At 51.4% G+C, this 24,417-nt stretch overlaps 1 long non-coding RNA gene across 5 annotated transcripts; it reads left to right on the top strand.

Annotated features, from left to right (window-relative positions):
* Positions 1 to 12,522: 12,522 nt before the first annotated feature.
* LOC103350351 (uncharacterized) lies at positions 12,523 to 23,103 on the top strand. Of its 5 annotated transcripts, none has more exons than XR_007908695.2 (4): positions 12,523 to 12,875; positions 13,663 to 13,837; positions 19,145 to 19,323; positions 21,070 to 23,103. It is a non-coding gene; the product is annotated as an uncharacterized lncRNA (long non-coding RNA). The 5 variants fall into 5 exon arrangements; XR_007908698.2 differs by having other exon boundaries at positions 19,145 to 21,265; positions 21,973 to 23,103; XR_007908697.2 differs by having other exon boundaries at positions 19,145 to 22,123; positions 22,824 to 23,103.
* The last annotated feature ends 1,314 nt before the right edge of the window (positions 23,104 to 24,417 follow it).

Raw genomic sequence — 24,417 nt, 5'->3', positions numbered from 1 at the left:
ACGGCAATGGCTCAAGTCCTTTCTGAACAAGGCATCCGCTGTCGCTGGCTCGTAGCGGGACGAGCTGCCTGGGTCTGCCCAGGCTTGCCTTGCGACCAAGAAGGGCCCAGGCAAACCAGGGGGAGCTGTTCACCTAAGGGATCAGAGAATGGAAAGGGGTGATGACCCCCGAGAGAGTCAGAAAGGATACACTTGGGGCTGGCTCTGGGACAGGGCTGGGGCAGCGGCCCTCAGGGGGCTGCCACATGTGGGGCCCTCTCCCTCCATTTCAGTGTCTGTTTCAGGTCCCGGTCAGCACTCAGTGGAGACCCTGAGACCAGGGGGGCAAGTGGGGCTTCCCCAGCCCCGGAGACCACCCCGCCAGGCCCCCGGCTCTGAGGCTGCTGTTCAGTGAGCCAGGGGCTCCCCAGATGCACTGCCTCCAGCCTCCTGCCTCAAGCCGAGTCCTTGAGACTGAGGGAGTGGGAGGGGAGGCTTGAGATGATAAAGATTCAGATAATACGAGATTGCGACAGGCAAGTGATGACCTCACACAGGTCCTGAGCACCAAAGAGCCCATCCCGGCTTCCTTGCTCCGTGTGGCTGTCTTGACAACCTTAATAATCTTTAACAAGGACTCCAGGTTGCATTTTATGCTGGGCCACTTGTGTAGCCTCCTGCGCCCCCATCCCAAGGCCTCTTTCCTTCTATGGCAACGAATCGGCCTCTGCTGCCTTTGCCAGGGGTGCTCTTATGGAAGTGGCCAACGATCCAATGGACAGGTTCGACCTCACGACTCACTGGCCTGGCCGATTCCTAGGCCGGGTTCCAAGGGGTGCAGCCCCAACGTGTGCATTTTAGGATGAGGCTCCTAGGGCTTCTGATGCCGAGCAAGGCTTAGACACCTGTGCTTTAGTGCAGAGGTGAAGTTCAAGTTCAAGGAAGGAAGGAAGGAGAGAGGGAGGGGTGGGGAGGGAGGAGCCATGAGAGGCAGCGACAGTCTGGAGTCCCTGAGCCTGGTGACAGAGCTTCAGGCCACTAGACTGCCCCTAGGTCCTCACTCCACCCCCACCCCCACCCTTTGGTCCTGCTGGTGGAGACTTTCTCCTGTCCTGTGTTTCATTGCCTGAAATGAAGAGGAAAACATCCGCATAACAACTCCGAGGAACACAGTCTTTGAGCCCAGGGCCTGCTGCCTGCCTGTCTTTTAGCTTTTGCTCCCCTGAGTTACCAGGCACCTGCCTCTCCAGTGCCCACCTTCTGTCTAACCCCTCCAGCCTCAACTCCCTAATTTTTTTCTTTTAAGACTTATTTATTTATTTATTTGAAAGGCAGAGTTACAGAGAAGCAGAGGCAGAAAGACAAAGACACAGAGAGAGAGAGAGATAGGGAGAGACAGGGAGAGAGGTCTTCCATCTGCTAGTTCACTCCCCAAATGGCTGCAACAGCCAGAGCTGGACCAATCTGAAGCCAGGAGCCAGGAGCTTCTTCTGGGTCTCTCACATGGGTGCAGGGGCCCAAGCACTTGGGCCATCTTCCGCTGCTTTCCCAGCGCATTAACAGGGAGCTGGATTGGAAGTGGAGCAGCTGGGACTCAAACCAGTGCTCAAATGAGATGCTGGTACTGCAGGCAGCGGCATTACTGTGCCACAGTGCCCCCCACCATTTGCTTTTGCTTTTGATTGACCATGGTCCATCAATCTTGGTTGTCTCCTAAGGGCATCTGCCCAGTGGTCCCCAGAGAAAGCAGTGATCTGTCTCCTCCAGGCCAAGCTACTAATCCATAGGGTCTCTGTGTGAGTTATAAAATCATGCCCCTAAGTCTCACACTGGTGGAAGGTACAGTAGTTCTAGCATGTTCTGAGAAGAGATGGGCAGTGGAACACAATTGGATAATATCCAGATATCATGACATAAATAACCTTAAGGCCGTAGTTAATAGTAAAATGTTAGGAAATAATTAGGAAGTGATACATTTTGAGTGTGATTACCTTTTTCAAAAGTGCAACTCAGGGTCGGCATTGTGGCGTAGTGGGTAGAGCTGCTGCCTGCGATGCCAGCATCCCCCATGGGAATGGCTAGTTCAAGTTCTGGCTGCTTTACTTCTGATCCAGCTCCCTGCTAATGGCCTGGCAAAAGCAGTGGAAGATGGCCCAAGTGTTTAGGTCCCTGCCACCCATTTGGGAGACCTGATACAGCTCCTGGCTCCTGGCTTCAGATCTGCCCAGCTCTAGCTGTTGCAGCCATCTGTGTAGTGAACCAGCGGATGGAAGACCTCTGTTTGTCCTTCTGTCTCTGTAACTCTAACTTTCAAATAAATAAATATTTTAAAATATATATAATTTACTTAGGCATAAGTCCATTTAATATTTAATTATGGATGTGTTTCACAACCGGCCACTGCCAAAAGTGAATAATTGGGTCCCACGAGCAAATACCAGCTGGCTCAGTGTATCACTGGTTTCGTAAGTGGACTCAGTGATCAGCAGTGCTTTGATCCATTAACAATGTCTGCTAAGGACACAGGGGGCAGAGAAGTGGCAAGTGTGCCACATGTTTGACTTTCCAGAACATAGTGACTTTATGGAAACAAGCTTTTGGGTTTTTTGTCTTGTTTTTTGAATTGCAAAAGGTCTGGTATCAGCAAAGCAAATGGCACCTCTACTCCATGGGAAGATACACGATACCCCACACGACACAGAAAAGGCGATGGCTGCAAGTGGAGGAAATGTCTGGGCAGCCCCTTCTGCTTGAGAGTAGGGAGTCTCTAGGTCGAAATCGTGCAGCTGAAAATACATGAGGACTTTCTACCCTGGCTTTCCTCTTTCCTGCTAGAGTTTGCAAGCACTGAGCAGACCTGGGGCCTGGCTGCTGGTCAAAGGGTACAGGTCACAGCTGCCTCGGTGGGAGCAGGAAGGAGTGAGTGTGGCTTCCCGAGCGACAGAAAGTCCCCTAGTGAGCTCTAGCGCCTGGTATGGTCTGGCTCTGTGGCTGTGCCTCGAGGACTTCTGGAAATTGCTGTTGGAGCTGACATGCTGGATGTTGGATCCATCTTCAACTCACATTGATCAGTTACAGAGGCAGAAGTCAGGGTGAAGAAACGATTATTCTTCCCAACAGAGTATGTATGATGAAATGCACGCAGCTCAGGTGTACAGTTCAAGGCTTTTTGTTGGTGTGTGTGCATGTGTAAATATATATGTGCCTACCACCCTATCAAGATGTACACCCGGAAAGTCTGCTTGCAAATCACACCTTCCCTAACGTAACCGCCAGCTGTGCACTGCGCATGTCGCCTCCTGAATCCAGGTCTTGAAGCCTCAGCACCCAGCAAACCAGGAAGAGAGGCCTCACCACGTGCCGGATGTGCCAGCCTCCAGAACTGTCAAAGCCACCTGGTTGGTGGCATTTTTGTCAAGGCAGCCTGCACTAAGACATCACTACTCTAATGTTTTCTTAGTCTATTCAGGCTGCCATGGCAAAACCCAGCATGGACTTGGTGGCTTACACAACAGAAATCCATTTGCTCACAGTTCTGGAGGTCAGAGGCCCAAGGTCAAGTTTCTAGCAATTCAACTGCTGGTGAGGGCTGTCTTCTTGGCGTGCAGCTGGACGCGGCTCTAGGTCCTCAGTAACACACAAGAGGAGAGAGAGAGTGAGCCGTCGGATGTCTGCTCTTAAACAACACACTAATTCTATGGGATCGAGGCCCCACTGTTAAGACCTGGTTTAACTTCAATTACTTCCTTAGAGCCCCCATCTCCAAACAGTAGGGGTTTGAGCTTCCATGGGGGTTAGGACTTGAACCCAAGATGTTAGGGAGGCACAAACATTCAGTCCCTAGCAAACCTTTATCGCATAGCTGGGTACGGCTGGTTCTAGAGAGTCTGTGAATGGGATTGCACAGGGTGCCCTCTGTAGTGTCTGGCTTCCTCTGCTCACTGTAATATTTTTGAGATTCACCCGTGTTGTTGCATGTGTCACTGGTTCACTCTGTTTTAATCCTCGGTAGTATTTCATTGTATGAATAAACCCCAATCTGCTCACGCCTTCTGCCATAGCTGAGCTTTTGGGTTGTCTCCAGTTTCCCACAAGGTACTGATTCTGTGTAGGGCATGGTGGCAGCTGCTAGGCTAGAAGTAAATGCAAAGTATGTGCCTGCTTGGCGGGCACTTCCGCTTAGGACCTGTACCGGGAAAACAGCTGAGAATGACCAATGCGGAAAACAGAGTATGACTGACTCAGTGAGCAGAGACTGGCTGAGGCTCTGAGGAAGGAATTTTTTAAGGGAGAGCAGTGAACTCTGTTTGTGAACATATGCACCTGGAGGATGAGCCGGCTTAGACGCGCCAGCCGCCAGGAAGGCGAAGGCAACTCCAAGTGAGGCTGGAGTTGGCAGGTCCTTGGACCGGCTGCGTGGGTACCTCCGGGAAGCCTCATAAATGTTTCATTGCTTCTGTTCCAGGCCAGAGAGTTTCTCAAAGTGGGAGCTGGGTGAAAAGCTTCCCCTCAGAACAAAGCTGGCTCCTGCCGTGTTTGTGTGGTTTCCTCCAAGAGGGCGTGGAGGGAAAGATCTGGGCGCCGTGTCCACCGTCAGGAAGGGCTCTCCGTGGCTAGGTGCCGATGCTCTGACTGCAGGACGGCCAGAGGGGTCAAAGCTGTACAGGCATGGGGTCCTAGCGTGGGTGACCCAAGAGCAGATCTGAGTGAGTCAGGTGGAACATTTGGCACCAGGGACAGGGCTGGAACTTGACAGCCGCCGAGGGACCCGAGAGCTACCCAGGGTCTGCTAACATCTTGCCCACGGGTCCAAGAGTTGGGGGTCTCATGTGTCCTCAGCAGCCCTGAAGCTCACCCCACAATCTTAGCGCACCGAGCGCTCTGCCTGGAGTCTCAGGACTTGGCCTTTCCTGGCAGTCACAGAACATGATAGAGGTGAAAGTGACCTTGGCGCGCTGGCGTGTTGAGCAGTGAGGGATGGGGGGTGGGGAAGGAAGGGGAGAGTCAGGCTAGCTGCTCGGTGAGAGCTCCAGCCGCAGTTTCACGACCATGTTGGTGGCATCTGGCCTGGCTGTTTCAATATCACAAACCAATGTTCTACCTTCTCTGGTGCAAATTTTTTTTTTAATTGAAAGGACAAAAGTGATGTTAAATATGATGTGGAAAATAGCTCCTAAATAATAGTCCCTCCTCTCAGACATGTTCAACCTTCCAGTTCATATTTTATCCATTGCTCTTTAAAAAAAAATTTATTTATTTATTTGAAAGGCAGAGTTACGCAGAGGCAGAGAGAGAGAGAGAGACAGACAGACAGACAGAGAGTCTTCTATCTGCTGGTTCAGTCCCCAAATGGCTGCAACAGCCAGAGCTAGATCAATCTGAAGCCAGGAGCTTCTTCCGGGAGTGCAGGGGCCCAAGGACTTGGGTCATCTGCTGCTGCTTTCCCAGGCCACAGCAGAGAGCCGGCAGTTTTTAAATGTATTTACTTGAAAGGCAGAGTGACAGATAGAGACAGAGAAAGATAATTTTTCTATTTGCAAGTTCATTCCCCAGATGGCCGCAATAGCACAGGCTGGGCCAGGCAGAACCTGGAGCTGGGAATTCCATCCAGGTCTCCTACATGGGTGGCAGTGGCTTAGCCCATCTTCTTCTGCTGCCTTTTTTTTTTTCTTATTTCAAAGATTCATTTATTATTTTTTAAAAGACTTTTATTTATTTATTTGAGTGTCAGAGTTACAGAGAGAGGGAGAGATAGAGAAAGAGATCTTCCACCACTGGTTCACTTTCCAAGTGTCCACACAGCCAGGAGTGGGCCAGGCCACAGCCAGGAGCCAGGAGACTGACCCAGATCTCCCACGTGGGTGCAGGAGCCGAAGCACTGGGGCCATCCTCTGCTGCTTTTCCCAGGCCACAGCAGGGAGCTGGACGGGAAGTGGAGCAGCCAGGACACAAACCAGTGCCCACATAGGATACCAGCATTGCAAGCAGTAGTTTTACCCACTATGCCACGATACCCGCCCCAGAGGCATTTATTATTTGAAAGGTAGAGTGATACAAGGGAGAGAAACAGAGATCTTCCAAATGACTGTAACAGTCTAGGCTGGGCCACACCAGAGCCAGGAGGCTGGAACTCAATCCTTGTTTCCCAGGTGAGTGGTAGTGGCTTGGGCCATGGTTTGATGTCTTCCCAGGCACATTAGCAGGAAGCTGATCAGAAGCAGAGTAGCTGGGACTTGAACCAGGCACTCCAATGTAAGATGCCGGCATTGCAAGCTAAGGCTTAACCTGCTGTGCCACAGTGCTGGCTTCCCTCCACTGCTTTCCCAGGTGCATTAACAGGGAGCTGGATTGGAAACAGAGCAGCTGGGACTTGAACTGATTCTCTGATGGGATGCCAACATTGCAAGTGGTGGCTTAACCTGCTGCCCCACAATGCCAGCTCCTGATGTCTGGTTTTTTTTTTTGTTTTTTTGTTTTTTTTGTTTTTTTTTTTTTGACAGGCAGAGTTAGACAGAGAGAGAGAGAGAGAGACAGAGAGAAAGGTCTTCCTTCCATTGATTCACCCCCCAAATGGCGACTACGGCCAGAGCTATGCCGATCCGGAGCCAGGAGCCAGGTGCTTCCTCCTGGTCTCCCATGCAGGTGCAGGGCCCAAGCACTTGGGCCATCCTCCACTGCCCTCCCGGGCCACAGCAGAGAGCTGGACTGGAAGAGGGTCAACCAAGACAGAACTGGTGCCCCAACCAGGACTAGAACCCTGGGTGCTGGCGCCACAGGCGGAGGATTAGCCTAGTGAGCACCGGCGCTGGCTGATGTCTGTTCTTATAAGGACACTCATGCCACCAAGAGGGCATCCTCCTTATGACCTCATCTAAACACAATCATCCCCTAAAGGCTCCTCCAACTACAATGACACTGCGGCTTAGGATTTCAACATGTGGATTTTAGGGGAACCCAATTCAGTTCCTAGCTACGTCCAGTCCCTCTTTTGCTCCGAGCAGCTGTTAGGGGCTGCTGTCTCTACTCCTCATAGTTCTGTCAGCTCTTCCCTGCTCTTAACCCTCATGTGGTACGTCTCTTAAATAGCTTCTTAATTCATGAGGCCCAGACCATAGCCGGGCCTCATAAAGTTTCTTGCATATTTTCAGTCTGGGACAGAAATGTGCACCGGTTTTTCATTTTTGTTCTCCAGCAAAGAGAAATTTGTGGGAGGTTCTAAGGAAACAAAGGGAACAGAATGGGATGTTTGCTTTCAAGGATCAGGAATGAATCACATTTGCTTTCTTGCCGAGTTGTGGAGTCTTAGGATGGAGACAACAGAAAGACAACGTTTTGCAATGGCGAGCTCTGGAAAGAAGGAAGAGTGCTGTGTGGAGACTAAGGCTCTGCAGAGGGGCATCCACTGTGCTGTGCCTATTTACACCTGGGCGCTGTTTCCAGAACTTTCTCCAGGCCTTTAAGATGCTATGGGGCCTTCAGAAACCCAGGGTGGTGGCTGGCTGGCTGCAGAGAGAGCAGGGAAAGGGGTCCTGTGTTGATGGGGGGTGGTGATCTGATGGCCGAACTCCCCTTCGGGCTAGAGGTGGAACCAAACCCTAGGGTGAGGGGGGTACCGTGCACAGCTCTGAAAATAAATCACCACTGGCTCAAGTGTGAAGCTGTCATTTTCCACCAGGGTGGAACATATTACTCAGAAGGAGAAGCACCAAACATTGTGCCGTCTGCCTTAGGGGAAAGAAAAAACACCCACTTCTTATAAAAACATTTTTTGGGATGAAGGATTTGATTGCAACTGGTGAGTCATCACAGTGATTTTTTTTAACCACTTCGCCCAAAAGTGAATTCTTTTAAAAAGCATTTTTTGAAGCAAAGTCTTCCACTGCTAGGCTTTCTCTCGTCTTGAGAGCGAAGGCATCCTAATTAGATACCCACAGTGCCAACAGCTGTGTCAGTTCTGTGAGTGATGTCGTGAGACGAGATCTACAGCTCCCAAGTTCCAGATTCATTATGAAAAAGCCACTTGGAGATAGTATTCATTTTCTAGAAGCAAGGCATTATGGAGACACAGAAAAGGAAATTTAAAGCACACGGTCTAAAGAGGAAAGTGCATATTTGAAAATGTCATAACGGGGGGGCCGGCGCTGTGGCTTAGTGAGTAAAGCCGCCGCCTGCAGTCCTAGCACCCCATTTAGGCGCCGGTTTGAGTCCCAGCTGCTCCACTTCCAATCCAGCTCTCTGCTATGGCCTGGGAGGGCAGTAGAAGATGGTCCAAGTGCTTGGGCCCCTGCACCCATGTGGGAGACTGAGAAGAAACTCCTGGCTCCTGGCTTTGGATCAGCACAGCTCCGTCTGTTGCAGCCAATTGGGGAGTGAACTAACAGATGGAAGACCTCTCTCTCCCTCCCTCTCTCTGCCTCTCTCTCTCTGCCTCTGCCTCTCTGTAACTCTGCCTTCAAATAAATAAATAAGTTCATCCTTAAAAACACACACACACACACACACACACACAATGAAGGTCAGAAAGATCAAAGAATGTCAGAGGGCTTGGTGCCTTCACTGTGTGGCCATTGTGATCATTTGCCTTGGTTCACCAAGCACAGTTTCATGTTGTGCCGAAAAATGCCCATGTTGACTTTTTATAGAGTGTCTGGCCCTGGGCAGTGAGTTCTACAGTCAACCTTGGCATAATGGTTTTCAAACGTCTGCAGATTCTTTGAGCCTCCAACTAGCGAGAAGTCTATGTCCTTTGTGATCACACAGGTGAGCATTATGTGGCAGCAGTGACACAGCCTGAGTCCTAAATCTAGGTCTCGCAGGGGTTGACACAGGTTTGTGACAGATCAAGCCACTGCCTACATGGGCATCCCACGTTAGAGTGCCGGTTCGAGTCCCGGCTCCTCCACTTCCAATCCTGCTCCCTGCTAATGTGCCTGGCAAAGCAGCGGAAGATGGTCCAAAACTTTGAGCTCCTGCCACCCATGTGGGAGACCTGAATGGTGTCACTAGCTCCCGGTTTCAGGCTGGCTCAAGCCTGGCTGTTGAGGCCATTTGGGGAGTGAACCAGCAGATGGAAAACCTCTCTCTCTGTGTCTCCCCCTCTCTGTGTCCTTCTGCCTTCCAAATAAATACTTTTTTTTTTTTTTTTTTTTTTGACAGGCAGAGTGGACAGTGAGAGAGAGAGACAGAGAGAAAGGTCTTCCTTTGCCGTTGGTTCACCCTCCAATGGCCGCCGCGGCCGGCGCGCTGCGGCCGGCGCACCGCGCTAATCCGATGGCAGGAGCCAGGAGCCAGGTACTTTTCCTGGTCTCCCATGGGGTGCAGGGCCCAAGCACCTGGGCCATCCTCCACTGCACTCCCGGGCCACAGCAGAGGGCTGGCCTGGAAGAGGGGCAACTGGGACAGAATCCGGCGCCCCGACCGGGACTAGAACCCGGTGTGCCGGCGCCGCTAGGCGGAGGATTAGCCTAGTGAGCCGCGGTGCCGGCCCAAATAAATACTTTTTAACAAAGGCTGTGCATCCCCGGGACCCGCTCTGGAAGCCATCTGGAAGTCCGACAACCCTGGAGTTGTTGCATGCACTGCAGGACCCACATGGAGGAAAGAGAGTGGGGGAGCAGGAACAAGCCCTGCACGCGGAGCCACGGCTGTTCTGACTCCGAGTTTTCCTGTCCGGGCGCCAAACACGGGAACGAGCAAGGCTTCAAGGTGCCGCAGCCCCTTGAGAGACCCCAAATGAGACTGGCTGCGGAATCCAGCCAATCCTCAGAGCCATGATGGCGTAAGAGTAAATGACGTTCTTGTGCTAAGTTCCAGACATCAGTAGGTAACCAAGAGACTAAGGCTAAGCGTGATGCGCCTGATGGCATCTTAGCGGCCCCCGCTGAGCCCTTGTAAGTTGTGATTCTTATTATGAACCTTTGCTCACGAGGTCGTAGCCGCACTGGTTTCTTCCTACAGACAATCTCCTACTGAGCCGGAACTCACTGTCTGGAATGCTCCTCTCCCCAGCACTTTCCCCCCTTTTTATCTGACCACTTCTTACCCGCCCTCTGGGTCCCAGCTTCAAAGCCCCCCCCTTGTGTCCTAGCAGGTTCTTAACTTTCTCACAGCCATTGTGAGCGGCTGCAGCTTCAATAATTGCAATAATATTACAATAATATAATGCCAAAGCTATGTAAACAGTAATTTTAGTGCATTGCTTAGGGAATGATGACAAGAAAAAGAAGCCTGTATGTGTTTAGTACAGACGAGTTTTTTTTTTTTTTTAATTATTATCTGTGCTTCATTGAAGCCACGGATGTGGAAATTGCAGACACAGAGTCTGTCTGCATTTTTATTTCTTAAGGCTGTCTCAACTGTAATTAAATAAATTTTGCTTACATGTTGTGCTCAACGCCCATTTCTTTTTCTAAATTCAAGGTTCCATGAAAGCTGGGACCGTAAGCCCCTTGTCCGTAGTTGCATTTCCAGCACCTGACTGTGGCTGCCACACCACAGGAGCTGCAAACTGCACGTATGGGATGAATGAACGACGGGAGCATACAATGGCCTGGGAAATACCCGGGAACAGCACCAAAGGGGTAATGGAAACCAGAGCGCTTCCTGGGAATATGAAAAAATTACTTTAGTTATTAGAAAAATGATGGGCTCGGGGCCGGTGCCATGGCTCACTTGGTTAATCCTCTGCCTGTGGCGCTGGCATCCCATATGGGCGCCGGGTTCTAGTCCCGGTTGCTCCTCTTCCAGTCCAACTCTCTGCTGTGGCCCGGGAGGGCAGTGGAGGATGGCCCAGGTGCTTGGGCCCCTGCACCCGCATGGGAGACCAGGAGGAAGCACCTGGCTCCTGGCTTCGGATCGGTGCAGTGTCGGCCGTAGCGGCCATTTATGGGGTGTACCAACGGAAGGAAGACCTTTCTCTAACTCTGTCTTAAAAAAAAAAAAAAAAAAAAAAAAAAGATGGGCTGGGTATTTGGTGCAGTAGTTAACCTCTCTCTCCCTCTGACCATCAAATACATAAAAATAAATTTAAAAATTTAAAAAAAGAAAAATAAGAAGGGATGTGCTAGTTATGCAAGCCATCCATGGAGTCTGGGTGCTGTTTTATACTTTGCTTTCTGTTTATCAACCAGATAGCAGTTTGGTCTTTTGGGTGGACACCACCACACGATGGCAACAAGACACTTTCTACTCTCTTGACACCTTTTAGGAGTTAGGTTCTGAGTAGAGTCTTTGTTCATGCAACTTTGCAACTTCCTCAGTGCTTTTACAACTATAATCACATACCAAAAAAAAAAAAAAAATCACCTCCCCAGGGTAGAAAGGTGTGTGTCAAATTAAACTCCGCAGAGGAAACGTTTTTTGAAGATAGGTGTGTTCCAATCAGCAAAGTGGAAGATTCAAGGAGCAGACACGGAAAACAGTCTGTCCTTGCAAAACATTCTTTTATTTTTGAGAACACGTCGAAGGCTCGAGGTCCCAGAGAGGGAAAAAGGTTACAACAGTGCCCATCTTGCCAAAAGGAAATAGCTTCTCAAAGAAGCAGAAAAACAGAACAAAACACCAATTTATCAACGTGTGAACACCAGACAGAACTCAAGGTCCTGAGTAACCGGGTTGACCAGAAGATGAGTTCAGAGCCAGGGCCAAGGCCAGCCTACAGCCTCATGTGAACGAGACAGCATCGGGAGGCTGTGCTAGGGCTTCCGGGGCCCTTGGCTGCAGGTGCCTCTTCAAAGAAATGGGCCTGAGAAGATTCCACAGCTCCCTCCTGCCGCGACTGGGGGCCGAGCTGCTGCAACCTCGCACATGGGAGCTGCCCAAGCGCCCCTCACCCTCAGCCGCTCGTCTTTCTGTGTGCCCAGTTACCACCTCTTTTATCCCTGCTCAGCTGCCGCTCCCAGGGGCCCCAGCTGCAGCCCCCGGTGAGCGCAGGGTGCACATGGACACCTGCACCCCACATCACAGGGCCTGGGTTTGAGCCCCGGCTCCACGTCCACTCCAGCCTCCTGCTGATGCTCACCCACGACGACTCAAGGACCCGGGTGCCTGCCATCCATGTGGGAGACCTGGCCGTTGTTGAGCATTTGGGGGGAGGTGAACCAGTGAGTGGAATACCTCTCCGCCTCCGCCTCTTTGCCTTTCAAATACCTAAGAATTTACAAAATATTCCCCAAGCTGGGGAAAGAGTCCTTCCCACCGACAATAACTGCTGTCTGCTCCCCCGCCCCGCCTACAGTGTCCCATGGACCCTGTCTGTGTGGCGCCCCGCGTCCTTCCCAGCGTCTCATTCTCCCTTCCTTAACTTTCCCCACGACGCCCGCCATCCCACCTCCCGCATGCCCCACGCGGTGAACTCTGCTCTCCTGGCCCTTCCCGGGGATCCTGGGACAGGCTGGCGTCATCCAGCCCCTTTTATTATCCCCAAGGCATAGCGAGAGTTGGCCTCTCACAGCCGCTCGCGATAGCGCCCTCCTCATACCCGAAGGCCTTTGCGCCCGGAAATACGCAGGAGCTCGGGCGCCCTCCCCCGGAAGCAGCCCGCTGCCAATGACTGGCGGCGAAGGAGCGCGAACGTCCAGCCCTCCTGACTCAGGGGCCTGCGGCTCTGCCATGGGGTTCACGTTGTAGCTCTGTACTCGGGGTCAGAGACAGGACTTCAGCAGAACCCCATCTTGGCCTGGCGTCTCCCCCTGCCCCATCTTCTCTCACGTCTGCACAGGTTTCTTCTGAGAGCTCTCCTTTGATGATTCCCTTATGTCATTTCTCCTTTCCGGCTCTGCTTCTGGGGAACACACCCCAAGCTCGTGTTGTCTCTTCTGGGAGACTCTGACCATAAGGGCGCCTGCTCGGGAGACCTGGCTGCTCCCCTCCCGGGCCAGTGGATGATGATAGCCCAGGTACTTGGGCCCCTGCACCGTGAGGGAGACCCGGATTGAAGCTCCTGGCTCCTGGCTTCAGCCTGGCCCCATCCTGGCGAGGCCCAAGTTCAGTAAACATCAGTTAGCCGCCAGCACAGGTGGCTCAGTCACGTTGACCATGCCCTTCATGTCCTTCAGTACTTTGGCTTAGTACTCTAGCATTTGAAACGCTCCCACGTTTTGTTTTGGTAGAATTGAGCTTAGAGCGCGTGGAGGTCTTGCCTCCCTTGCAGTAGTCTGCATACAATCTGCCACACCACCCTTCCTTAGGGTTTGGTTTGGTTTCTCTCTGACGGCACCCAGGGGAGGCTGTGGCTTCCTCAGACAAGCCTCAGTTTCCCCATTCTGTCAAAAGAATGGACTGTACAAGACGAGGTTCAAGCTCCCTTCCAGCACTGGTGAGTTATAGCTCCCAGGGCCCTAGGATTTTTGCTTTAACAAGAAAGCCCCTGCTGCTCATTGCCCTTGATGCTGGTGTGGAAATCCCTGTCACCTGTGTGTTAAGATGGCCCAGGCGCTCTCTGCTGTGTCCCTGGAGCAGCTCTGTGTCCCTGGAGCAGTGTTCTAGGGCCGCATGTGGCCAGGATCCCCTGGGAAGCCAAAAACACATATGGTTGCCAGAGAGTCTAACTCTGTGACTCAGAATTTGCCATCTGCTAAACAGCTTTTAATTGAAGCTCCGAGAGGCAGAAGCTGGCTGGAAAAATCTTGCAAGTTGATGCAATAGGATTATCTTCCCTAACGAGGTTTTCCTATGTTTAATTAGTTGGCTGCATTCTGTCGCAGGCGGATAATTTGGATGTCGGCCCTTTGGGTGCCCTCTTGCTCCACCTCCCCCACCCGGTGTTTGAACCCCACAGCCTCTGGTGTTTCGCTCCTGGAAGACACACTGCTCATGGTTGGAGGCACCCAGCGTCTTTTCTTCACTGCTTAGCATGCAGGTGAGTTATTTCAACCTGGCTGGGGAAGCCAAGTGTCACCAGTTCTCAACAATTGCTGTGTGCATCAGTCATGGTGCATGGAGGAAACACACCAGGACCCATCAGGCAGGCATGACTGGAGGGAAAGCCAGTCACTTGCCCACGGGGCTAGAGAAGACTTTGAGTGGTGTGGACATCTGCTGTCAGCAAGAGGTGGGTGAGGGAATAAGCTCCTGGAGGTGTGGCCTGGGACAGTTGCAATTCTTCCTCTTTCTCAGCGGGAGCAATGGGAGACACGGTGCAGCAAAACGAGTATGTTAGGAAGTAGAGACTCGGTATTGGAACCAACGTTAGATGGTCTTCATTTTCACCTTTTTGTTTTGGAAAATTCTTTTAATTTTAACCACTTAATTATAGAGAATTTGAAAACATACAAAGTGGAAAGAACTTTTTTTAAAAAAGTATTTAATTTATTTATTTGAGAGGTAGAGTTACAGAGAGAGAGAGAGTTTTCCAGCCACTGGTTCACTCCCCAAATGGCTGCAACGGCTGGAGCTGCGCCAATCCGGAGCCAGGAGCCAGGAGTTTCTTCCAGGTCCACTGCTCTGGTGCAGGGGCCCAAGCACTTGGGCCATCTTCTACTGCCTTCCCAGGCCATAGCAGAGAGCTGGATCAGAACAGAAGCATCCAGGACTAGAACCGGTGCCCATATGGGATGCCAGCGCTGCAGGTAGAGGATTCACCCACTGCACCACAGCACCAGCCCCAAGAACAGTTTTTTTTAAAAGCCCTCTATACCCATAACTCAGTTTCCTTTTTTTCTTATATAAAGATTTTATTTATTTGAAAGAGTTACACAGAGAGAGAAGGAATAGCAGAGAGAGAGAGAGAGAGAGAGAGAGAGAGGTCTTTCATACACTGGTTCACTCTCCAATTGGCTGCACTGGCCAGAGTGATGCCGATCTGAAGCCAGGAGCTTCTTCCCATCCCCCACATGGGTGCCAGGGCCCAAGGACTTGGGACAACTTCCACTGCTTTTCCAGGCCTCAGCAGAGAGCTGGATTGGACGTGGAGCAGCCAGAACTCGAACAGGTGCTCGAACAGTGCTGGCACTGCAGGCAGTGGCTTTACCTACTGTGCCACAATGCCGGTCCCCCCATTACTCAGTATCCACAACTTTCATCAACTCAAGGCAGTCTTCTTTCACCTTTGCCCTCACTAGTCCCCTGTCACATTCCCCATAATACATCTTTGTGTTTTAAGGTTGGGCAGACCAAGTTCAGGTATAAATGAAGGAGAATTAATGGCATCTGATTTTCTCAATGGATGAGGGTGGGGGTGGGGGGCATTCTTTGGGGGTGACATAGGTATATTTTGGAAAAAGCAAGGTCCACAACACACTGTTACTTAATTCTTCTTTGTATATGGAAAAACAGTATTGTTTTCATAATATAAACTGCTCAAGGCAAAGCTGGACAAAAGCTTTCCCAAAACAGGGAATACAGATTACATCAAAAAATCAATGAGACTTCTGTTTATGAGAAAACAGTCATAGGTTAGGTTAGATTATAAAATACAGGGTTAGGGGGTTGGCGCCGTGACACACTTGGTTAATCCTCTGTCTGTAGCGCCGGCATCCCATATGGGTGCTGGGTTCTAGTCCCGGTTGCTCCTCTTCCAGTCCAGCTCTTTGCTGTGGCCCAGGTGCTTGGGCCCCTGCACCCACATGGGAGACCAGGAGGAGGCACCTGGCTCCTGGCTTCAGATCAGCACAGCACCGGCCATAGCGGCCATTTGGGGAGTGAACCAACAGAAGGAAGACCTTTCTCTCTGTCTCTCTCACTCTCTAACTCTATCTGTCAAATAAAAAAATAAATACAGGGTTAGAATATGTCCAAGATCCCTTTCCTCTTTGCCCCTGGGACAGCCCTAACCCTAACTCTGGGCATGAGAGGCTGTGGCTGTTTCTCTTTCTAGAATCCAGTACAGTGTTGTGTAACCAGGAGTCTTCAGCGAATGCCTTAGAGAGGCAGCCGTCCTTGAAGTCATAGTCAAGGTTCTGAACTGATGAGTGGTGTAGAGGAAATTGCTCGTGACCATCTTGGATGTGCATTCCTAAATTGGAAAAAGGTCTTGAAAATAAGAAAACCCCATAGTTTTTGAACTCTGCTCCCTGGAATCTTGGGCTTGCATGAGGGGTTTGGCAAGCATTGACATAACCCAGATAGTCTTGGAAAAAAATTGGACTGCTTGAGGAAACCCTTTATTGCATATGTTTTATTTTTGAGTTTTGCTGTCAAATTTCATTAGAATTTGTTTTGAGGTGAGTTCTGACACTGAGAACTTATTGACAATAGTCCTCCTTCCCCAGGGAGGGTCTGGTCATGTAAGAGGCTGTGCAGCTTGCCCAAGTTCACGCACCTTGTGGGGGTCGATGGGACTAAGGCCTTAATACACTGGGATCCATGGGCACTTGCCATGGTTGCTGGACTGGGAGCCCCAGAAAGTGTTAGCATAAGAAGAAAACTCTTTGGAGTAGAAGGTCTGCTCTCATCAGTTCTCGTGCTCCCCCAGCCTTGGGCTGGGCTCAGAAAGCCACTTGTGCTGTTGGCCCTGCAATGGTTCCAGGGAGAGGAGGGGCTGTGGTTCAGGCAATGCCCTGGAGCCCTGCTAGGCTTCCGGTCTGCTGGCAAGGGACCCTTGGGATGCTGTGTCTCCAGCCCCAGCTGGAGGTGCACCATCACTAAATCACCCTCACACTGTCTGCCCTGGGTATTGGGGGGACGGGTTCCTGCTGAGGAAGCCACTGGCAGTGATCCAGCAACAGGGAGCGTGCAGGCTGTGGGGTTTCTCTCCGATGAGCTAAGGTGCCCCTGAACCACGGACCTTGTAGTGCTCTGGTCTTGTAGCTAAGTCCAGGTCAGAAGTTACAAGTGACTGGTCACTAGTCTGAAGACAACATCTCGAAATGTTTTGTTTAGTTTGAAAAGTATTCAAATATTTCTTGAGTAAATCATAAGCATTTTAAATTTGGGAAAGTTTACAATAAAAACTTCAGATTTTTAAATTTTTCTTGAGGAGAAAAGAAAAAAAAGATCTAGCAACACTAGGCGACACATTCTTATTCCAGTCCACTGGAACGGGAGCTTTAAATTGGGCTTACATTCTGCTGTTTGTTTTAGTCCCCACCACTCCCTATTGTCTTACGCCCAGCCTGTTTCACTTGTTCAGTTTGCCTCCTGGACCCTGTAGCAATCTAGATTGGAGATCTGACCCAATACTCCCTGGCTGGAGTTTTAATCAATGATTCTCCTGTATCAGTCTCAGAATCCTCCATGGGGCTTATCTTAGCCTCCGCTCCAGGGTCCCTGGTTCTTGTGCGTAAAGGAGACTCAGGGTTTACGCTCTTAACCAGCAGCCCTGGGGGTTCTGACACAAGTGGTTCTATGACCCTTGTTCAAGGGCTGCTATAGAGTTAAGGTCCTCAATATTGGGCATACATTTGAATCTTCAGGGTAAAATTTAAAAATATACTGACCTCCAGTTTGCAATTGAATTAGAAAACACTAGAGGCAGGACCTAGCATAGTTTTTACTTATTCATTTGTTTTGAAAAATCCAAAAACCACAGAAGATTTGAAAGAAGAGTACAGTGGACTCCTTTAAGCCACTGATCTAGATTTACCAACGAATAGCTACGTGTCATACCCACTCTGTCTCTTTGGCCATGCGCATGCACACTTCCATTCAGCCAAACCATGCAAAAGCAGGCTGTGGGCCCTTGATGTGGCTCCTCTCTGTGTTTCGGCACGATTGTCCCCAGAACAGGGACCTCCTCCTACCCAACCATGCACGATGACCATCAAGCCTGAGGTGGGGTTCCTCGTGCTTGGGTTCGATTGGATGGTTCTAGCAAGAACCCTGCACAGGCACACAGTGGTGCTGTGTGATGCTGTGGTCCTGCTGCGGTGTGAATGTCGTTTGTCCCCTGGGAACCCTAGGTTGGACCTTCGTGCCCATTTTCAGGTAGGAAGATGGTGGAGCCTTAGTCTGCCTGTGGTGTTCAAAGTGGGGCTTTTGGGGGTGGCCAGGCTTGGATAAGCTCATCAGGGTGGAGCCCTCACGGTTGCCTCTTGGTGGTTTTGTAAGAGGAAAGAGGGAGACCAGGGCACACATACACACATGCCTCTGCCTCGCACTGCCCTGGGGTGCAGCAGGTTAAGCCACCCCTTGTGATGCCAGCATCCCCTCTAAGCACTGATTCAAGTCTCAGATACCCCACTGACCACCCGGGTTCCTGCTAACCTGCCTGGGAGGCAGCTGATGGGGGCCAAGTGCTTGAGTCAGATCAAATCGCCAGGTGTCTTGGATTTGCTTTGAGATGGGCCAAGGCATCGCTCTGATTGGACGGCGTGTCCTGAACCCCGCCTCCATGCCCTGGGCACCGAGGAGAAGGCAGTGTATTTGCTCATAACGTGCTTTACAGGCCTGGGCGATAGAGGCCTGGATTGCAAAGGGTTCGAACTCATTCGGCGCTGCAGTGGAAGTAGCTTCAGTCTGTGGGAGGAGAAGAACCCGGCTGGGCAATGTGACGACTGGGGACTGCACACAGCAGTCAGAATGGCTCTGCACTCGCCACTCCTGGAGAGAACAGGCGTGTTTCCAGGTCGGGCCTGGGAGTCTCTGAAGCAAAGCTGAGCCTGGGTTAAGCCTCGCCCTGGGTGAAATGGAGTCTGGGATGATCAGGAAGAGGGGACAGGGGAGGATTCAGAGAGTAGTAGGGAGGGGTCACTCATCTCAGAGCATTAGAAGAGGGGGAACTGTGGTTCGTTAGTTTGAGTGACATCTGCTCAAGAGGAGGTGGTCAGAGAGGGCTTCCCGGGGGAGGCAAATCTTGGCGCCACAGTTGTAATATTCTGGATAGATGAGAGGCTGTGGATGGGAAGTACAGAGATGTGGGCGTTTGTATTGTGTCCTAGGAATGATAAGACCATGAAAGACCCCTAAGGCTGCCTTGTGCTAGCCCTCGTGGAAGATTGGTGCAATTATACCCGTTCCTCACCTCTCCCTAAACCCTTGCTTCTTGCTATGTAACTGCTGTGCCCTCCCACACTGACTCTTGGCTCAGCTGTATGAGTTGCTTTGGCCAACAGAATGAGGCAGAAGGTCTGTGAGCAATAAAGGCCTAATTTGCAAATCTAGGGGGTCCAAACCCTGCCATGGCTAAGAAAGCTTGAGCCCTTGGCTGGCTCTTGGTTCCTGCGAGATAACCTTCAAGCCTTCCGAAGGTCCTGCCTGATGGAGTGTCATTGTTCACCTGTGTTCCCAGGTGTTCCCCTGTGCCAGCTGGTCTCTGCGAACACCGTAAGGCATGGCTGGGGCTGTGTGCCACATGGCATCAGCTTAACCTCCTCTGGGAGACTGGGAACTAAGGGCAGCCACACACAGGCATGAGTTCAGGGAGAGGTGAGGAATTTCCCAACAGGATTCCTGGACACCAAAGCTCAGGTGAGTTGCCTGCTGGCTCCATCCCCTGGCTGTGGTCCTGTCGTTGCTAGGAGGACTAAACACTGTCTGGACTACTCTGCTAGGGGGCGAGAGCAACTGCAAAGTCACACCTGCCGTCTCCTGCACCCTCCCCCTGCACCTGTTCCCCATTGTCCACCCATCCCTACCCTTTTCCAGTAGTGAACTATATAACCATGAGTATAACAGCTTTACTAAGCTCTGTGGGTCTTTCCAGTAGATCTTGGAGGTCCCGGAACTTTTGACAGTATGCCCATTCTGAGTGTAGGTTTCAAGAACCTTGCAGGTGTTTCTGCCTATTCCTTTTTAAAAATTATTTGACAGAGTTACAGACAGTGAGAGAGAGAGAGACAGAGAGAAAGGTCTTCCTTCCGTTGATTCACTCCCCATATGGCCGCCACGGCCAGTGCACTGTGCCGATCTGAAGCCAGGAGCCAGGTGCCTCCTCGTGGTCTCCCATGCGGGTGCAGGGCCCAAGCACTTGGGCCATCCTCCACTGCCTTTCCGGGCCACAGCAGAGAGCTGGACTGGAAGAGGAGCAACCGGGACTAGAACCCAGCGCCCATATGGGATGCCGGTGCCGCAGGCAGAGGATTAACCAAGTGAGCCACGACACCGGCCCCTCTGCCTATTCCTTTACACTTCTGGGATTGTCATGAGAAGGATATGCTTGCTCACTAGTCCAGAAAGGATCACTGAAGCATGTAGAGCAAGGCCATGTCCAACAACCCCATCCTCCATCAGTTGGTCCCCAACTGACTGTGCATGAGTGAACCAGGCAGAGAAGCGCAGAACCACCCAGCCGAGCCCTGCCTGTAGTTCCTGACCCACAAGCTGACACACATACCTGTGAGAAATAATACACAGTTGCTGTTCCAAGCCACTGGGCTTTCAAATGATGCTTCATGCAGCAATAGAATTGATAAACCCCAAAGCAACAGTGGTGGGCTCAGTCTTGCTCTAACTGATTTTGGAGCCCCTGGAACCCCTGCAAGCTGCTTACTCTGAGGGTCTCTGTACCTCCAGCTTCCCAGTCAGGACAGAGTAACAGACCAGCCAGCTGTGTGATTTACTCACACAAAGTGCAAGGGATCGGTTGCTCCTAAGGTTGCCCCACTGTCACTAAGGAAGGTTTTTGTGGAGCCTTTGTAGGGAACGGACAGGATGAGTGAAGAGGGGCGTGGTCTGAGAGCAGTGCTGGGCAAGAGGATAGGGGAGTGGGTCTCAGGGAAAACTAAAGAGAAAAGGACTCTGTGGAAGGTGGGCTGGTGTTTTGGTGCACTGTGTGTTCTAGAACAGAATACCTGAGCCTGGGAAATTTGTAAAGGCAAGAAGTTTGTTAATTAGGTCCTGGTTCTAGAAGTCCGAGATCTCTGGAGGGCCTCGTGCTGAGTCGTGACTTGGCAGAAAAGCAGAAGCCACATGGGGTTGTGCAGAAGAGGGAGAACACGAGGGGAAGCCTTGCTTTATGGCATCCCACCCTCGCAGGATCCAATCCAGAGCCGCCAGAAAGACACTGACCCCTCTTGATGGCCTAGTCACCCCTTAAAGACCCCAACTCAACACTGCCGCCCTGGCAGGGGAATCTCAATGTGGTTTCAGAGTGGACAGACCATGCTCGAACCACAGCAGGCAAGGAAGAATCTAGGGGGTATTTTTGGCTACCATTTGACTGGGCGCTTCCGCCAGATGTGTGCACCCTCACTCCGGGCAGCTTGTGCCTTCCAGTGTGCTTCAGGCTCCTGTTCTTCTTGGATGTACTGCTGACCTTGTGGATCTCGCCAGTTTTGAATTCTCTGCTTCTGACTCCCGTGCCCGACAGTCAAGGTCAAGGGTTGCTTCATTCTCTGGGTCCATCTACTCCTAGCTTCCCCAGGGTCTCAGCCCTACTTGATGGAACCCTGGCTTCCAGGGCCTTTCCCAGGTAATGCCTGCCCCCCCAGGACTTCCCCGACCAGATGCGGGTAGATTGGATTAGTGTTGAGCAAATATTCACCACCCTTGCCCTTGCTCCCTGGCAACGGGCATCCCCACACCCAGACACACACAGTGACTTTGGATTGGTCTGTGTGACTGGCTTTGGACAGTGAACTGTGAGTGGGAGTGAAAGTGTGCTCATCCTAAGGGGGTCGTATATCTGCCCACCCCACTGGGAGGTTCTGACCTCCACCTTGAGAGGATCATGCCCAGCTCACCAGCTCATGGGCCGATTTGAACCTGATCTTCACGTTGAAGCAGAGCCGCCTTAGTCAGTTCCTAGGCATTAGAACCAGTTTGGAGCAGTTTGTTATGCAGCCTGTTCTAGTGGCTGCTGACTAACACAGCCCCAGCCCGAGAGGGGACGGCCACTCTTGCCAAAGTGAGATCACTGTTACGGTAACAGCTACCACAAACCCCTAACGAAGGAAAATCCCTTTTATTCAGAGACACTTACATAAGCCCATCGTAGGTATCAGTTTTTCAGGCAAGCATGAATCACCCGTTTGGCTCTTTTTTGTTTATAAGAGTTGGGAAAGTAATGTTAAGGCGTGAGTACTCCCGACAAAAACAAAACACCCAAGTGTGTGTGACCTGATCCACTGCGGCCAGTCCAAGTAGAGGTCAAGGATACAAAGTGTTACTTTGCCTCAGGGAAAGACACTTGCCCAGAAGTGGATCGAACCCCCGGCTTGTCCTCCATCCAGCTGCAGGTCTGAGGGCTAGAGAGAAGGAGACATGGCACGCTGCTACAGGACAGGCCTGTGAGAAAGCCTTCCCACTCCCGAACTGGTGGTGTCTGGTCGTAAGTGGAGGCGTGCCGTGGGGGAGGGGAGCTGGCCTGGTTTTCCGGCAGGGCTGCCCCGGCGGGGCACTGCTGGCTGGGGCGTCAGCAGCCATGCTGGAGGCTGGAGCTCCAGCTGAAGGTGTTGGCAGAACTGGCTTCTTCCGAGGCCTCGCTCCCTGACTTCCCACGGATGTCTTCTCCCTGTGCCTTCCCGCACGGCCACTCTGTGCCTGCCTGTGGCTTCCCCTCTTCTTAGAAGGACACCCCCGTGACCTCACTGAACTTGTCTTCCCTCTGTAAAGACCCCATTTCCCCATGCAGCCATCTTCTGAAGTGCGAGGACTTCCACATCTGAATTTCGGGGAGACTCGGTGTGTTCCAAGACACGGAGTCAGATCAGCACGAGGGTGGGGGCGCTGGCCAGGAACATCCCGTGCTGCCAAGGGAGAGGAGTTTCCGTCACAGGAGCTATTTCTGTGCTGACTGGATGACCTCGTTAGCAAGACCGTCTCTTTCATTCATTCAGTAACGAGGCCCGTACAGCCTCCCTCCAGAGGGGCCGGGAAGCAGGTAGGGTGTATTCCCTTCTGCAGCCACACCGCTCAGCACAGAAGCAGACCTGCGATGGCCACCTTGGAGTATAACAAGGGACGACGCTGGCACGGCCAGGGAGGGTAGCAGACGGTATCTGTTGCTCACACAAACCTCATGGTTTCAGGTACGAAGAAATCCTTCTTATCTCAAGGAGCTTAAGGCCTTTACCCAGTCCCAAGGATGACTTGAAGGTGTTCTAAGTCGGTATGGATTCTGGCAAAACCTCCAGTCCACAACAACCAAAGTGTCCTAGCTAGATATTTCTAGAAAATTCTGTTTTCCAGTTAATAAATACATAAATATATAAACACATGAATGAATAAAACAACTTCCATGGCCTTCGTTCTTTGTCCTTCCTTCTTCCGGACTGAACTATAGAGGTGATACCTGGAACTAGGACACCCATCTTGCAACCATGAGGCAGCCAAGTGCCCCAAGGATGGGGGATGACAAGACAGGAAGGGTCTCCTTCTTTGTGACGTCAGCCCTAGAGTATGCACTCTACTGGCTGCTTAAATGAAAAATAAATAAATAAAGCTCTATCTGTTTAAGCGTGAGAAGTTGAGTTTGCTGCCACCCATAGTCAAACATACCCCAAATTGAATCCGATAGGAATTGCAACAGAAATAGCGCTCACCACCAGGGTCTGCAGGGAAAGCAGTTGCTATGCAGATGAAGGGTGGGGAAAGCCCTCCGGATGGAGGGGCCCTGCTGTTAAGGCTGAGGCCGGAGAGAGCATGGCCAGAGCAGGCGGGGCCTTGTAGGACCAGACACAAGGATTTTAGCCCCCAAAAGGCTGGGGTAACACAACCCTTTGAGTCCCGTTGATGTAAGCAGACAGATAGGATAAATTCGATGAGGTTTGTGAGCTGGAAGACCACGCCCCCTATGTGATCTCACATCCCTACTTGGTCCCACTTGTATGCCCACCTGCCAATCAGGCTACGTAACCACTCCCCTTTTATCCCCTTAGGAAGTGATGAAAGGCCTGGAACAGGGTGGGCCCCTCCCTTATTGCCCTTGCTTTGCCTCCGGGGTGCGTGGACTTTGGGCCGCCGCTCTCTGCTTTCCTCCCTGCATGTTTGTCCACGTGGCTCCTGGCCTGCTCTCTGCTTGCTATGGACCCAACTTAGCTTCTAGAGTTCTCTTTCTCCCCTAAATGAAGTCCTCACTCTCCTGGGCATTTCTCTCACTGAATAAAATCCTTAGAAACTTACCATGTTATCTGGTGTATTTGAGCCAGTATTCGGAATTTGTCTCTGAACACGTGGCAAGGGCCTGCAGGCTTATTAATCAGCAGGAAAATTATCAATAAGCAGGATGGTGTCACCATGTCCTCAGCAATGAAGCACGAGGCTCTCCCACAGCACGTGGCGTGGAGTACTATTGCCCAGACAGACAGCACACTCTGTCTTTGCTTCGGCCTGGTGAGTTAAGAGTTTCCAGCCGGAATTTGAACACAGGATGAAGCACTCGGGGAGTTGACTGTTGGCTTGGTTGTCCGCTTTGGGCCTCAGAGTGAGAACAGTGAGCCATCTCTGCCCTCCGCAAGTCCAGACTGAGGCTCAGCCACTTTCCCTTCGGCTGATAGTGGGAGGCAGTTTTCTACTGCTCTTTTGTGTTTTAAGAATCTTTTCTCCTTCATATGGAGAGAATTGATAAAGGTGTTGTCTTCAAAGGTGCATGGAAACCACAGAGGGCATAATGCAGTGCATAGG

This window comes from Oryctolagus cuniculus, chromosome 4, assembly GCF_964237555.1.
Source record: "Oryctolagus cuniculus chromosome 4, mOryCun1.1, whole genome shotgun sequence".
Taxonomy (NCBI): domain Eukaryota; kingdom Metazoa; phylum Chordata; class Mammalia; order Lagomorpha; family Leporidae; genus Oryctolagus; species Oryctolagus cuniculus.
Note: the sequence above shows the minus strand (reverse complement) of the source record. Positions and strands in the feature narration are given on the sequence as shown.